Raw genomic sequence first — 16,068 nt, 5'->3', positions numbered from 1 at the left:
AAGGACCCCCCCCCCCCATTATCTACTATACGGAAGGTTTAAAAAGAAATTTATAAATAAAATATCCAAACCTTGTGTTATATTACAAGAAAGTGGCTCAAAACATACAATTTTGAACCCAAAAGGTATCAGTAAACTTCCTCATTAATACCATGTCATAGGAACATGGAATATTTTAAATTCCTTTTAGAGCAAAATCTTATGTTACTCTTACTCTGTGAACATAAAGTATGCGAATTAATGTTCCATTATGGCTGTTCTAGCAGACCTAGCAAGGCTATTGAAGAAGGGGTTATTTCATCAAGCAAGAAGCTGGACTAATTTCTATCTCTATGGCTTATTCCAACTCTTAAGATCTATACTTCTACTATTGATGGTATGAGATCACCATAACTTGAGTAGTCGACTGGATCCAAAAAAACATAATTCACAGCTATTCCTTTTGTTTCCAAATAGACACGCAGGAATAAAAATTACAAATAATCAAAACTATTTAAAAAATAATTTATCTAATTTAATTCTCAAAATGTTCCTACAATGATCTCACAAACATGTAGGACTAAATGGCAAATGGTATTAGAATTTACATCTTGTTAATCGTGAGATACATCTTGTTAATCATGAGATACATCTTGTTAATCATGAGAAACTGAACAACTAACAAGAAGACAAATAAGAGACACACTAGTAAGTCCAATTTTGTCTCAAAAGTAGGACTTTGTCTCTAAACTATCAAGGTAACTGACAAACAGTAATAACTCAAACACATTCAATTCATTCTGGTGCTGTTTTTCATATGTTCCATGCAAATTTACCACTCAATGCATGCGAACAGAGAAAAAAGAAAAACCCACAAAACGCACTTAGATATTTTATTATATGTAGCTATAAACAATTCCACTCCTGAAAATTAAAACATATTATTTCAGATATATCACTGTGCAAAATACTAAAGTGACAACATGTAAAGAAAGAGAAGTATAGAATTTATAAGGTTTATACCATACACTGCTATTCTTCTTCCAAAACGCTATAGCCTTCCCTAGTGAGAATGTAAATAAGTATGTATTTCCTTTCTGGAAGAAAATTATGAACATTTATCAAAAGTCTTAAAAATGAATCAGAGGATGAACCATATGAATCAAAGATCCCATTTTGGGTGAAAATAATCAGACAATTTTGTTTCCACAAAACCTGGAAAAAAAACTGTCATGCCCAAAAACAGATTACTAAAATGAACTGATAACCATTCACACAATGGAATAAACAAAAATTATCAAGATCTGAATTTGGCATAGATCACTAATTGATCTTTTAATTGTAAAAGTCTGTTACAAAGTAGTGTCATATGAAGCCATTTTTATTTCAAAGTGTTAACAGTCATTTCCCTGAATAATGTGATTGAATCAGTTTTTTAAATTATTCTATCACTTTGCTTGCAATTTATTTTTTCTATAACATGCTACTTGTATATTAAAATTAATGAATATGAAAAGGGAAAATGTTAGTGGTTTCAAAACTTCATACACATGATTCGAATGGCCTCAAGGTTTACTAAATTGTCCGTATGAGTTTTTAAAGATTAGTTTCAAAAATCAAAATACAGGGCTTCCCTGGTGGCGCAGTGGTTGAGAGTCCACCTGCCGATGCAGGGGACATGGGTTCGTGCCCCAGTCCGGGAAGATCCCACATGCCGCGGAGCGGCTAGGCCCGTGAGCCATGGCCGCTGAGCCTGCGCATCCAGAGCCTGTGCTCTGCCACAGGACAGCCACAACAGTGAGGGGCCCGTGTACCGCAAAAAAAAAAAAAAAAAAAAAAAAAAAAATCAAAATACCAAAACAGTTTAGCTATTTTTCTTATTGTCCTAAAAAAACAAACAAACCAAAAAATACCGGTCATACACATGCTTCTGAATGTAATACATAAACAAGTGTGAACATTAAAAACAGAACAAGAATGAGAAATCAGAAAACCGGCTTTAAGAATCAAAGTAGCTATACTATCTGAACAACTCTGGGCCTCAGTTTCCCATCTTTAAGACTCCTTTCAGTTCTAAATCTGTTAATAGGGAGGTGAGCAAGGAACTATAATTTGTTGAATGCCTGGTAACATACTAGACACACTGCAAGGGACTTTCACATAGATTATCTCATCTGAATCCCATGACTTTGAGGATGATCTTCAGGCCACAGCCAAAAAAGGAGACAGAACTGAAAGAGTCAAATCACGTATCCAAGGTCGCACAAAGGAAAGTGCAGAACTAGGATGAGAGGAGGAGTCCAGAGGTCTTCCGGCTTCAGAGTGTAAGTCGTTTCTACTATATTGTCTTACAGGTGATACATTTCAAAATAATTCTTAACAATAGTAGTACTAAAAACTTTTACGGAAAAAAAATCCCATAAATAATGTGTAATTGAAAAAAGTAAAATGCCTTCTGAAAAATCATAATTTGAATCTCAAATTTATGCACATCTGGTATCACACAAGAACACAGTTTCTTGAAGAACAGGTAGCACTATATTCTGTAAATTTAATATATTTGTAATTTGTTGAAGACCTACGTGCTAGGCTTACAGATGTTCTTGCTTTAGACGACAATAAACCCTAGAAGTTAAAAGTTCACACTCTGAGGCCAGATTGCCCAAGTTCACATGCTGGCTCTGCCACTTAATAACTATGTCACCTTGAATGAGTTTACTTAACTTCCTGTGTCTCAGTTTCCTCATCTTAAAAATGATGGCATACAGAAGAATTATTATGGCTGTGAGAGAATTAAATGAGTTAATATATAAAAAGTGCTTAGAACACTGCATGAAACATAGTAAGCACCATTAACTTATGGCACATAGTTAGCCACCATTATTGTTACAATTTTTATTAGCATTCTCACAAGTCTATGATTAGCTATATTAACCTGCATTCTGCTGATGCTCAGAGCTGTTACCTAACAAGTTACATATCTAGTAAGAGATCTGAACCCAGGTTTGACTCAAAACTTGGGCTTTTAATACCACTAAGGGTAGATTTAATATAAAAGTAGGCCCCTCTATTTGATCTGCTTTGCTGCCCCAAGACTTAGAAACGGCAGCTAGACTGATGAAACAGGACTGAAAGGAGGCCAAGACAGAACCTCCATGTTATTAGTGGAATCAACCACACCAAGTATTTTTCTTCTTTCCTCACTTCAGTGACACCTTGAATTACCTGTATATAATTCTGTATCCCCATCTAATTTAGAGCACATAAAAAAGCTCTACATTGGGAATATGTACACTAATAATGACATTTTGGTAAATAACCTGTACAAGGTTAATCCCTATACATCAAGTTGCCAAATCATAGCTTATGGACCAAATCTAGCATGCCACCTATTTTTTTATAGCTTGTTTGGTTTTTAAATTTTAAATGGTTGAAAAAGTCAGTAAAAGAATAACATTTTGTGACATGTAAAAATTACACGAAATTCAAATTTTAGCATCCACAAAGTCTTACTAGAACACAGCCAAGCGCATTCATTTACATATTGTCTACTGCTGTTTCCACATTACAACAGCAGAGTTGAGTAGTTTTAACAGAGACTGTACAGCCTGCAGAGCCTAAAATAAATACCACCTGGCCTTTACAGAAAAAAATTCCCAACTCTTAATTTAGAGACTGGGCTTTCTGCCCTCCAGTGACACTTCCATCCAATCACATGGCCTCCTACTCTTTCTTTTCCCTCAGCAAATCATTTTATGCAGTATAATGTATAACTCCCTCAAGTATGACTTCAAAAAACAAAGGAGAGAGGGAAAAAGAAAGATAAAGAAGAGATGAGGAGAGAAAAAGAAGAAGAAAGTGAAACAGAAAAAAGGAAAGAAATGAAGAGACATCTTTTCCCAATGGGGTCCCCTTTAGTGACACCTTATCTGTCATTCAAAACTACCCCAAGAGGGGCTATGGCTAACTTTCTATAATTTCCTCACATCTCACTGCCTTTTCTTCTATGTAAAAAACAAACCAAGTATTATACTTTATAATATACTGATTTTTTATAAAGGGATTTTTTCTTATCAAGTGACATTTAGTGATAGCACTCAACGCTCTTGAGATTACTTACACATTGAAAACAGGTAATACTTTCCACTGACTTCTTTTACTTCTATGACTGAATCAGTGAGACAGTCCTACAAATAAATGTTCTGTGGAATAATATAGAGAGCCAGAGTTACTCTAGAAAACTTGGCGGAAATCTTTTAAAAATGGTTTCACCTTAGGGGGAAGTGTACTGATGTCAGCAATTAACTTTGAAATGTATGGGGGGGGAGATGGATTGATAAATAGAAGGGTGGACATATGATAAAGCACTGTAAATATTAAAGGTAGAATGTAGATGACAGGCATATGGCATCAACTGTGCAATTCTTTCAATTTACCTGCATGTTTGGAAGTTTTCAAAGTAAAACACTAGGGGAAAATACTGTTGCCGTATTGTAACTTTTTAGACAGAAGATCAAATGGCAGAGGAAATGGTTTCAGCCATCAGGGGAGGAAAAGGAAAACCAATGTCAACATCATCAATGGTACTAACACCACATTTGCCGACTCTGTTTTTGGAACAGTCCGGTACTTAACAAAAACAAACAAACAAAACCCTATAATAATAATGATAAATACAAGAGTTAAACTCTGACCACATTATACACAGCAACTTAATTTGCCTGTCAAGGAAACAAATACTAGGAAAGTATGTTTAATGTTCCTATACCAATGGCAAACCACTGGAATCAGAACCACTGAAACAGCTGCCAACAATATAAGAGATGTTAGTGGAAAATGATCTTAAATTGAACTTATTAGGAAGTTGGAAAATAAACAATGAATACAAGAACAAAGAAAATGAAGAAATAAAAATAGTAACTGTCAGGGGACTTCCCTGGCAGTCGAGTGACTTGCAAACCACTGGAATCAGAACCACTGAAACAGCTGCCAACAATATAAGAGATGTTAGTGGAAAATGATCTTAAATTGAACTTATTAGGAAGTTGGAAAATAAACAATGAATACAAGAACAAAGAAAATGAAATAAAAATAGTAACTGTGAGGGGACTTCCCTGGCAGTCGAGTGACCAAGACCCCAAGCTCCCAACGCAGAGGGCACAGGTTTGATCCCTAGTCGGGGAACTAAAGATCTCACATGTTGCATGGCGTGGCCAAAAAAAAAGCAACTGTCAGAAAGTGAAGATGTATCAGTAAACAGTGAGCAAACAAGACTGTAATTATAATACAAAACGACAGAACTTAAAAGAAATATTAACTGTGACGTGCAACATAAGAACTATTGGTGGAGAAAGTACAGAATAATGAAAGGAGATTAAAAGGCAAAGATCAAAAGAACATGTGAACGTTAAGTAGAGGGGCTTTAATGGAAAATGAAGTCAAATGAAGATGTGAGGAATCAAGAAGCCAGAGGTAAAACAGAAAAGGGCCCAAGGCTTATATAATCAGTCTATAAAGCTAATAACCACTGCTTACTAGCCTCAAAGAAAGTAGAACACCTTTGTTCCTTCTAGGATGTTGCCTTTGTAAATCCTCCACCCCTTCCCCAAAGTTTTATTTAACATAAAAAAATTTTAAGAACGACCAATGTTATCCTAGATAGTATTAGGCCTTACAGAAATAGATCCGACCAAAAAAACATCTGTGACACAGCCATGATCAGGTTTATGGCTGGGTCTATTACAATGGATTTGAGTGAATTATTAGATTATTTCAATTGTGAACTCATTATTACCATGATCCAAGCAACAAGCCATTAACTATAGAATAAGATACAGTTTTCACAAAAAAAGTTTTTATTTAAATTGGTATTTTTTTACTGTTAGAAATATGTTTACTGTAATAATAACTCCTGAGTATTCTTTTATTGAGGCTTATAATCTCAATGCCTAGAGAGTTTATTATACAGTAAACACAACTGTACAACTAAATATTTATACAAAATTACTCACCTTAAAAAAACATTTTGTTTTTTAAAAGTGTGACATTTTAGAGTGAAGAATAAACAAAATACAAAATATATCCATCCACCTCCCTCCAATTAAGATCCTAAAGGGAAAGGAATACAAAGTACACGTTGGCATTAGTGTAGAGCAACTACTAATTCTCTGTGATGATCATGAAATATGGTCTTTGATTTTTATTTCTGATTCAAAGACAATCAAAACAAAACTTGTACCTTGACTAATTATACACTTGAGTGTCTACCATGGATCAGGCAATATGCTGTAAATTCTGTGATAAAGATCTGGCTGGCAGACTATTCTGCATTCTAGATAGCTGGATCACTCTTATAAAATAATCTTTTCTAGGAGGTTAGGGAGCTGAGAAAACCTTGGAGTTATTAAAAAACTTAATAGCTTTTATAAATATTGTTGAGAAACACCTAGAGTTCTTTCAGTGTTAGGGTGAGAAAATTCTTAAGACTTAACTTTGAATTTATACTAAAGATTATTCAATACACATCAAAGTTAGCTTTGTACAGGTGATAAATGAGCCTACAGGTGCATTCCTATCAACTGAACTGTAGGATTACTACATTTATCTGAACAAAGATAAAAAAAAACTAACCAGCCAACCAGAAAGGACAGCAGGATGGAGAAAAAAGCAGCACCAGAACTGATTCCCCCACAGAAACTGACTTACATGTGATCCCAAAACCTTTTAGGAAACCTCCAAAACCAATTAGAAAGTTGCAGTACCTCAAGCAAGCTCAAAGCCTAAACCAGCCAGAAATGTGTAAGAAAAGTTGTTTCATATCAATTGCCTCAACCCCTCCTCAAACTGGCACAGTTCACAATAGTTATGAAAAGCCCAACTTGCAGCATCACCCTTGGGAACAGAAAAAAAAAAAGAGAAGAATTATGTCCAACATTCTCAAGGGGGCTGCCCAAAGAACTACTTTCTGTCTTGCCTAACTCAAAACTGATGGAACTAGCATACACTGGATGCCTAGGGAAAACAAAATACAGTTCTCTGGCTTGCTCAGAGAACCTTAAGTGCTACAGAAAGACACAAGAGAAGGCAAAATACTATAAGCTCTTGAAAAAAAACCAATAAACCTCTTCAATTGGGAAATTACAAGCACAAGTCCAGAGAAGATGCACTCCCTAAAAGGTTTTAGAGGTACCAAGAATCTCTAGCTAGGCTGAATGATGGTGATCTTCCCCTCTATGAAGCCAGACCATAAAGACTGGGAGAGAAGCTGTTTTCCAAATGCAAAATCCACATCAATAACAACAAAAAAAATAAGGCACATAAAAAAACAGGGAATCAAGACCCAGTCAAATGAACAAAATAAAGTTCTAGAAAATGACCTAAAGAAACAGAGCTGTGCGAATTAAATGACAAAAAATTCAGCCTAATTGCTTTAAAGAAACTCACAGTACTAGAAGAGAACGCAGAGAAAAATAGATGAAATCATGATGCATGAACAAATGAGAATATCAAAAAATATATATATAAAGAACCAAAGATTCTAGAGTTGAAGAATACAATAAATGAACTGAAAAATTCTCAAGAGGTAATGGCAGATTTGATCAAGCAAAAGAAAAGAATCAATGAACCTGATGGGTGGGTCTTTGAAATTCTTGAGTCAGAAGAAAAAAAGAAAAGAAAAGAAAAAGAAAAATGAAGAAAGCCTAAATGAAGAAAGCCTTATGGGACATCATCAAGATGACTAATATATGCATTACGGGGAATACCAGCAAGAGAAGAGAGAATGAAGCAGACAGCTTATTTAAAAAAAATAATGGCCAAATGCCTTCCAAATATGAGGAAGAAAAAAATGGTATCTAATTTTAAGAGGCTCAAAGGACTCCAACTAGGATGAACCCAAGGAGGCCCATACTAAGATGCATTATAATCAAACTGTCCATAGCCAAAGGTAAAGAAAAATCTTGAAAGCAACAAAACGGAAAATACTGGTCATGTACAAGGAAGCTACCACTAGACTATCAGCAGATTTCTCAGCAGAAACCTTCCACGCCAGAAAGGAGTGGGATGACGTGTTCACAGTGCTGGAAAAAATGCCTTCCAACCAAAACACTATTTATTATCTGGCAAACTGACTTTAAAAATGAAGGAGATATAAAGACCTCCTAGCATAAACAAAACCTGAGATAGTTCACCACCACTAAACCCACCTTACAAAAAATGCAAAAGGGAGTCCTACAACTTGAAACAAAAGGACACAAAACACAACACAAAAGCATATGAAAGTATAAAGCTTTCTGGTAAAGGTAAATTTATAGACAAATACAGAATTCTGTAATATTATAATGGTGGTGAGAGTAAATCACTTTTAATTCAGGTAGAGAGTTAAAATATAAAAACATTTTAAAAACTCAACTATATGTCAATGGATATGAAATATAAAAAGGTGTGATTTGTGTCATCAACAAAAATGGGAGAGATGTAAAGAAGTAAAGTTTCTGTACGCAAATGAAACTGTTATCAGTTTAAAATACTTCATTACAACTGTAAGATTTTATGTAATTGCCATGGTAACCACAAAGAAAATACCTATAGAAGATGCGCAAAAGAAAGGAAGGAATCAAAGCATGTCACTACAAAAAAGAAAAATTAACAAAACACAAAGGAAGGCATCTCAGAGAAAAAGAGGGGAAAAAATAACTACAATATATACAAAAAAACAATTAACAAAATGGCAATAGTAAGTCGTTCCCTATCAGTACTTACTTTAAATGTTAATGGATTAAACTCCCAATCTAAAGACATAGATTGGCTAAATGGATTTAAAAAAGAAAAGACTCAACTATATGTTGTCTACAAAAGAGTTACTTTAGATACAAGGACATACACAAGCAGAAAGTGAAAGAACAGAAGAAACATCCTATGCAAATATAACCGAAAGAGGGAAGAGATACATATGATCAGAAAATAAAGAAAATATTTATATATAAGAAAATAAAGTCAAAAACTGTCATAAGAAACAAAGGACACATTATATAATAATACAAGGGTCAATTCACCAGAAAGACACTAAGATTATAAATATATATGCAGAGCACTGAAACATACTAAGCAAACATTAGCAGCATCAAAGGGAGAAATAGACAGTAACACAATTACAGTAGGACATTTCAGTACCTCACTTTCAATAGTAGATATATCAACCAGACGGAAAATCACTTGGGAAACAGAGGACTTGAACATCATAATAGACCAAATGGACCTAATAGACAAATAAATGACACTCCACACAACAACAGCAGAATCTACATTTTCTCAGTTGCACATAAAACATTTTCCAGGAAAGAGCACGAGTCATAACAAAATTTAAGAAGACGGAGATCATACCAAGTATCTTTCCCAACCACAATGGAATGAAGTTAAAAATCAAAATCAAAAGGAAAACTTGAATATCCACACATTTATGGAAATTAAACAACATAGTCTTGAACAACCAATGGGTCAAAGAAGAAATCAGAAGAAAAATTAGAAAATATCTTGAGACAAACAACAATGAAACACAACATACCAAAATGTATGGGATGCAGCAGAAGCAGTACTGGAGAAGTTTATAGTGGTAAACAGCCACATTAAAAAAGAAAAAAGACCTCGAATCAACAACTAACTTTAGACCTCAAGGAACCAGAAAAACAGACTAACTCAGAAGAAAGGAAACAAAGATTACAGAGAAATGAAATAGAGCATAGACAAATGAAAAAATAATCAATGACAGTAAGAGTTGTTTTTGGAGAATTTCAAGAAAATCAACAAATCATTTGCCAGACCAAGAAAAAAGAGAAATGACTCAAATAACAGAATCAGAAATGAAAGAAGATAAATTATAATTGATGCCACAAAAATAAAAAGAATCGTAAGAGACTACTAACAACAAGTATACACCAACAAATTGAATAACCTAGGAAAAAAATGAATATATTTCTACAAAAGCCCAGGATAAGATAGCTTCACTGGAGAATTCTACCAAAGATTTAAAGAAGAATTAACACCAATCCTTCTCAAACTCTTCCCAAAAAATGAAGAGAAGGATACATACACTTCCAAACTTACCTATGAGGCCAGCATTACCCTGATACTGAAATGAGACAGAACTAGGAGACAAGAAAAATACAGGCCAATATCCCTGATGAATATGGATGCAAAAATCAATAAATTACTAGCAAGTAGAATTTGACAACACCTGAAAAGGATTATACACCATTGCCAGGTGGGATTTATTCCTGGAATGTAAGGATGCTTCATCATATGAAAATCAATCAATGTCATACACCAAATTACCAAACTGAAGGACAAAAATAACAAGATCATCTCAACTGATGCAGAAAAAGCATTTGACAAACACCCTTTCATAACAAAAAGTCAAACTAGACACAAAAGGAAATTATCTCAACATAATAAAGCATATAAGCAAAGCCCAGTCAATATCATACCCAATGGTGTAAAACTGAAAACCTTCCCTCTAACATCAGGAACAAGGGAAGGATGCACACTCTCACCGTTTCTTTTCAACACAGTACTGGCAATCCTAGTCAGAGCATTCAGGCAAGAAAAACAAATGAAGGCATCCAAATAGGAAAGGAAGAAACAAAATTATCTTTGTTCATAGATGACATGAATATGCAGAAAACCATAAAGATCCCACACAAAAAAATGTTAGAATAAATGAATTCAGTAAAGTTGCAGGATACAAAAATCGACTTGCAAAAATCAGTTGTGCTTCTATAAACGAAAAATGAACAATCTGAAAAGGAAATTAAGAAAATATTCCCATTTGCAACGGCATCAAAAATAAAATACTTACGAACAGACTTACCCAAGGAGGCAAAAGACTTTTACAGTGAAACTGACAAAAAATTTCTGAAAGAAGCTAAAGACACAAACAAATGGAAAGACAGCCTGTGTTCATGGACTCAACGACTTAGTTAATGTTGTTAAAAGGTCCATACTACCCAAAGCAATCTACAGATTCAATTCAATCCCTATTGAAATCCCAATGGCATTTTCTCAGAAAAAGAAATCCTAAAATTCACATGGAATCTCAAAGGACCCCAAATAGCAAAACTAATCTTGAGAAAAAAAAACAATGCCAGAGGCCTCACAATTCCTGATTTCAAAACATCTTTACAAAGCTACAGTAATTAAAACAGTATGGTACTGGTATAAAGATAAGTCATACAGACCAATGGAACACAACAGAGAATACAGAAATAAACTCTTACACATACGGTCAAATGATCTTCAACAAAGGTGCCATGGGTACACATGGGAAAGAACAGTCTCTTCAACAAATGGTGCTGAGAAAACTGAATATCCTCAAGCAAAGAATGAAGTTGGACCCTTAACTTATACTATACAATATATAAGTTAATTCAAGATGGATTAAAGACCTAAATATATGACCTGAATATATGAAACTCCTAGAAGAAAACATAGTGGGATAGCTTCAGGACACTGGATTTGGGTAATGAATTCTTTGATATGACACCAAAAGCATATGCAATGAAAGCAAAAATAGCCAAATGGGACTATATCAAACTTAAAAATAAGAAATATCAAAGGAAACAATCAATAGAGTGAAAAGGCAACCTATGGAATACAATCTATTCAATCTTCTGGGCTCAACAGTCTATGTCAGGAGTACAGGAACCAGAGGGTTGAGGCTGGAAGATAGCAGAGGGGCCAAGGGACATCTCTTAAAGACAAGGAAGGACAGATGGGATGAGAGAAAGCAAGTAAGAAAGCACACAAAGTCTGAAACCAGAGGTGGGTGTTTTAATTAAAGGTTTCAGGGGTAAAACAGTTCAGACCTACCTGCCTATGGGAATGGGAAGGAGCAGGAAGCAGAGGTGAAGGTTTTTGAAGATAAAATGGGTAGGGAACTGAGATGTTGTTAGAGGTTACCCATGTAAACAAAGACAGCAGGGGATCTGCAGCAGAGTACAAAAGTATGAGTTCTTCAAAGACTGAGAAAGGCTTGGGAGATAACTAGATAATGAAGAGAGAAGATGACACAGCCAGAAAAGCACAGCCTCAAAGGAACAGGGATTCTTATACTGAGAAAATAACAGAAACAGTCCAGAAGAATAAGTGGAAAAAACAAGTAACAGTGTGTAGGGAACAAAGTCAAGGCTTACAGCACCCTGTATCCAGTAATGTAGAGACTGTTCTCACCAAGTCACCACTTTTCACTCCTTATTTTACTTAACCTTGCTGAGAAATGTAGGCCTTTTGGAAATTGTTGACTGTGGGCTTTCAGGACACTATTTCCTGATTTCCTCCTTTCTCTCTGGCTGTTCTTCAGATACTTCCCTTCCTAATCTAGAAATGCTTATTATACTCCCCAGGGACCAGCCATTAGACACTTTTTCTTTTGTATTTCTCTTCGGACAGTTTCATCTTTCAAGGCTTTAGAAACACCTGATGACTTCCAAATGTCTCCTTCAGTATAGTTCAAACTCTGCTTGAGAAACTAGTACTATTCCAGCTCCTATGGCTATTTCTATATGGGCTCTTTCTTCAAGGAACTTACTGTTTAAAGGGGAAAAAAGCCAGAAGATTTTAACATCATAGGGACTCAAGAGGTATGGCAATATAAAGAGAGGCAATTTAACCAAGATGAATCACAAAGGATGACTAGGAACTGACAACACAAAGGGTGGGAAGACCGGTTCAGATAAGAGGGAAATGAGTGAGTGAAGGCAGAAGAGCCTAAGAACATGGTCTTATGACAACTGGAAGCAGTTCAACAGTAAAAAGTTCAAAGAAGGACTCAAAAAATATGAAGAGGCAGGGAGAAGCCACATTATGGGAGACTTTATAAGATATGATAAGAAATTCAGATTTCAGCCAGCAGAGGAGTAATCTTACAAAGGCTAATAACTTTCTCCACATAAAGATTCATGCACATATACTCCATCTGGCAGTAAGTTTCAGAATGTTCACACACTATTCATAAACCACTAGATAAGAACACTTGCAGCAGGAGTCACTAAAGGGTTTTAAGCAGGTCAGTGACTAAGTCAAATCTGCCTTTATGATAATTCCATTTTCTAAACTGGGACCAAAGTTGGCAAAACTGGAGACAGGCAATCGAGTTAAGTGATGACTACTATTATAGACCAGGCAAAGAATGAAGAAGTAGCAGGAAAGAAGAGGAAACTGATGCAAGAAACATTTAAAAGATGCAGTATGTAGGGGCAAATGAGTTGGAACAGCTAATACCTAGGTTTCTAAGATGGACACCTGGGTAGAAGGTAGAGCTACAAGCTGAAATGATAACAATAAACATTCATTAACATACAGTGAGTGGTTTTTGTAAATTATGTCCTTTAATCTTCACAAATTATCCTAGGAGCGAGGATTGTAAACTATTCCCACTAACATTTCTTAAACTTTTTTAAGGACACGTAAGATATAATGAATAAAATACAAAATTCACACTGATTCTAAAAACTGCTTCATTGGAGTACTTCAACAAAACAGCAGAATTTTGCTCATTCTGCCTTCTGAGAAGACTCAGTCAGAGGCAGTTCATCTATTCATCCATTCCTACCATGAACCAGAAGCATGTTTCCTTGTATTCAAAACAGAATATATAGGTTTCTACAATGCTTTGTGGTAGAAAAGTGGACAGACTATGACTCATGCCACTTCTATGCCTAACACCTTTCATTAGTTCCCATGTCTATCAGGAGAAAACCAGGGACTTTTCAGTAGTGCCAAGGCCTTTCACTATATGGTTCTAGCTTTCTAATTCCAGCTACATTTTTCACCACTTCTCTCGTCTCGTAACTCTGTATTCCAGCATAACAGTTCAGAGGATTTGTTCTGCTGTCTTCCTTGGCTCCAGGTCTTAAAAAAGTTTTTCTTCCTGCCTAGAATACTATGATCTCAATATTTATAACTAATCATCCTCAAAGATTCAGCTTAGCTATCATTTCCAGGATCACGACTGCTGCTCCCACAGTAACCTGTACCTACTCTCAGTACACCTTATAATAACTGCCTATTAATTACATGGTAGGTAAGCTCCCTGAGACACATGATCCGATAATTTTTTTATTAATAAATTAATAAATAACCCAGTGAATTTCAGAGCCTCAATGAGGAGTCTTCAATTTCTCTCCTGATATTGTCTAGATAACAGTGTCAATTAACTCTACCTTTTTCTAGTACTTAACCATAAAGGGAAACAGATGTCAGGATACCTCCCAGTTTCTTAGGTATATCAGATGCACACAAAAGAATATGCAAAGGCTCAGTCTGAAGAAGAACGTGCTATCAGAACCCATAGGAGAGAAACCTGAAAACAGAAGAGCTATCTTTATTTGGTTGAAGAGATTTGTACCTTTTACTTCAGAATGTATTTCAAGATGTTACTTAATCCATAAATGTTTTTATACACATGTAAGTATATCTGAGTTGAAAGTCGTATAGAAATATTTTCTCCCACTCCCCACTGAAAACAGCATCCAAGCTATATCTCAACTTCTGATTTCTGGTTCCACAAGTAAGGAGCTAGGAAATCACTTCTCCAATCCAATAACAAGTAAAAAGCTAAAGAGACTAAAAAATCCACAACTCTTCTTGAATCCCTAAGGGAGGGAGAACATAAACTGCAAACTGTTGTCCCTAATACTGAATAGACAAACACAGTTTTACTGAAGCAGAGATCCACAAGCAGGAATCTGTGACAGGACATGAGACTGAGCATAGGTAAGTCTAGAGGGGGGCCCAGTCACAGGGGAGACCCCACAGTTCTTATGAGACTTACCCCAAGAAGCTCAAGCAGGTTCTCAAAGCAAATACTGGGGATAATCCTCTCGTGCTTCCAGCAGGGATAGGAGGAAAGGAACCATTTTGAGACACACCAGAGCCCTCTATTCTTCTTACCAAGGCCTGTCCTCAAGCAAACTAGTTTACCAGAGCCTACCCTGATGGGATATTATCAAATGCTTCCTTTCCCCTTATATCTCACTATCACATTACTAAAGCCCTATTTATAGCAATTCCTTCACTTGGGAAATCATGTCCAGCTATTAAGAAAAAATTACAAAGCATACTAAAAGGCAAAAAACACTATTTGCAACCACAGAGCAAGCATAAGAACTAGAAATGGTAGGGATGTTGGAATTAACACACCAGAAATTTAAACCAACTAAGGGCTAGTTAATATACAATTTACTAGTTTTAATGAATAAAGTGGACAGCATGTAGGAACAGATGAACAATGTAAACAGAGACATGGATATCCTAAGAAAGAACTAAAACAAACCTAGAGATCAAAAACATTGAAACAGAATTCAAAAATGTCTTTTATGGGCTTAATAGTAGACTGGAAACAACTTTTCTCAGTAGACTGAGAAAAGACTCTGAACTTGAAGATATATCAATACAATCACCAAAAACTGAAAAGCAAACAGAGCAAAGACTAACAAACACAAAACTGACTATCTAAGGACTGTGGGACAACTATAAAAAGTGTAGCATACACATACAGGGGATACCAGAAAAAGAAAAGACCATCAGAAATACTTGAAACAATGACTGAGAATGTCCCCAAATTAATATCAGACACCAAACAACAGATCCAGGAAGCTCAGAAAACACCAAGCAGGATAAATGTCCCCCAAAAAACCCTACACTTAGGCATATCATTTTCAGACTATAGATAATCAAAGGTAAAGAAAAAATTCTGAAAGAAGCCAGAGGAGGGAAACTCCTTACCTACAGAAGATCAAAAATAAGAATTACATCTGACTTCTCCTCAGAAACTATAAAAGGAGAGTAAAATGAAATATATAGCGTATTAAGGGGAAAAAAAGAAAGAAAACAAACACCAACTTAGGGCTTCCCTGGTGGCGCAGTGGTTGAGAGTCCGCCTGCCGATGCAGGGGACGCGGGTTCGTGCCCCGGTCTGGGAAGATCCCACATGCCGTGGAGCAGTTAGGCCATGTAGGCCCGTGAGCCATGGCCACTGAGCCTGCGTGTCCTGAGCCTGTGCTCCGCAATGGGAGAGGCCACAAGAGTGAGAGGCCT

General features: G+C 35.8%; 1 protein-coding gene across 4 annotated transcripts in view; it reads right to left on the bottom strand.

Moving 5' to 3' along the window:
* The window catches only part of UBE3A (ubiquitin protein ligase E3A), a 96,446-nt gene that overhangs the window by 38,512 nt on the left and 41,866 nt on the right, over window positions 1-16,068 (bottom strand). The window lies entirely within an intron of this gene.

This window comes from Neophocaena asiaeorientalis, unplaced genomic scaffold (genome assembly GCF_003031525.2).
Source record: "Neophocaena asiaeorientalis asiaeorientalis breed wild unplaced genomic scaffold, Neophocaena_asiaeorientalis_V1.1 scaffold765, whole genome shotgun sequence".
Taxonomy (NCBI): Eukaryota; Metazoa; Chordata; class Mammalia; order Artiodactyla; family Phocoenidae; genus Neophocaena; species Neophocaena asiaeorientalis.
This window is presented reverse-complemented; position numbering and strand designations above follow the sequence as displayed.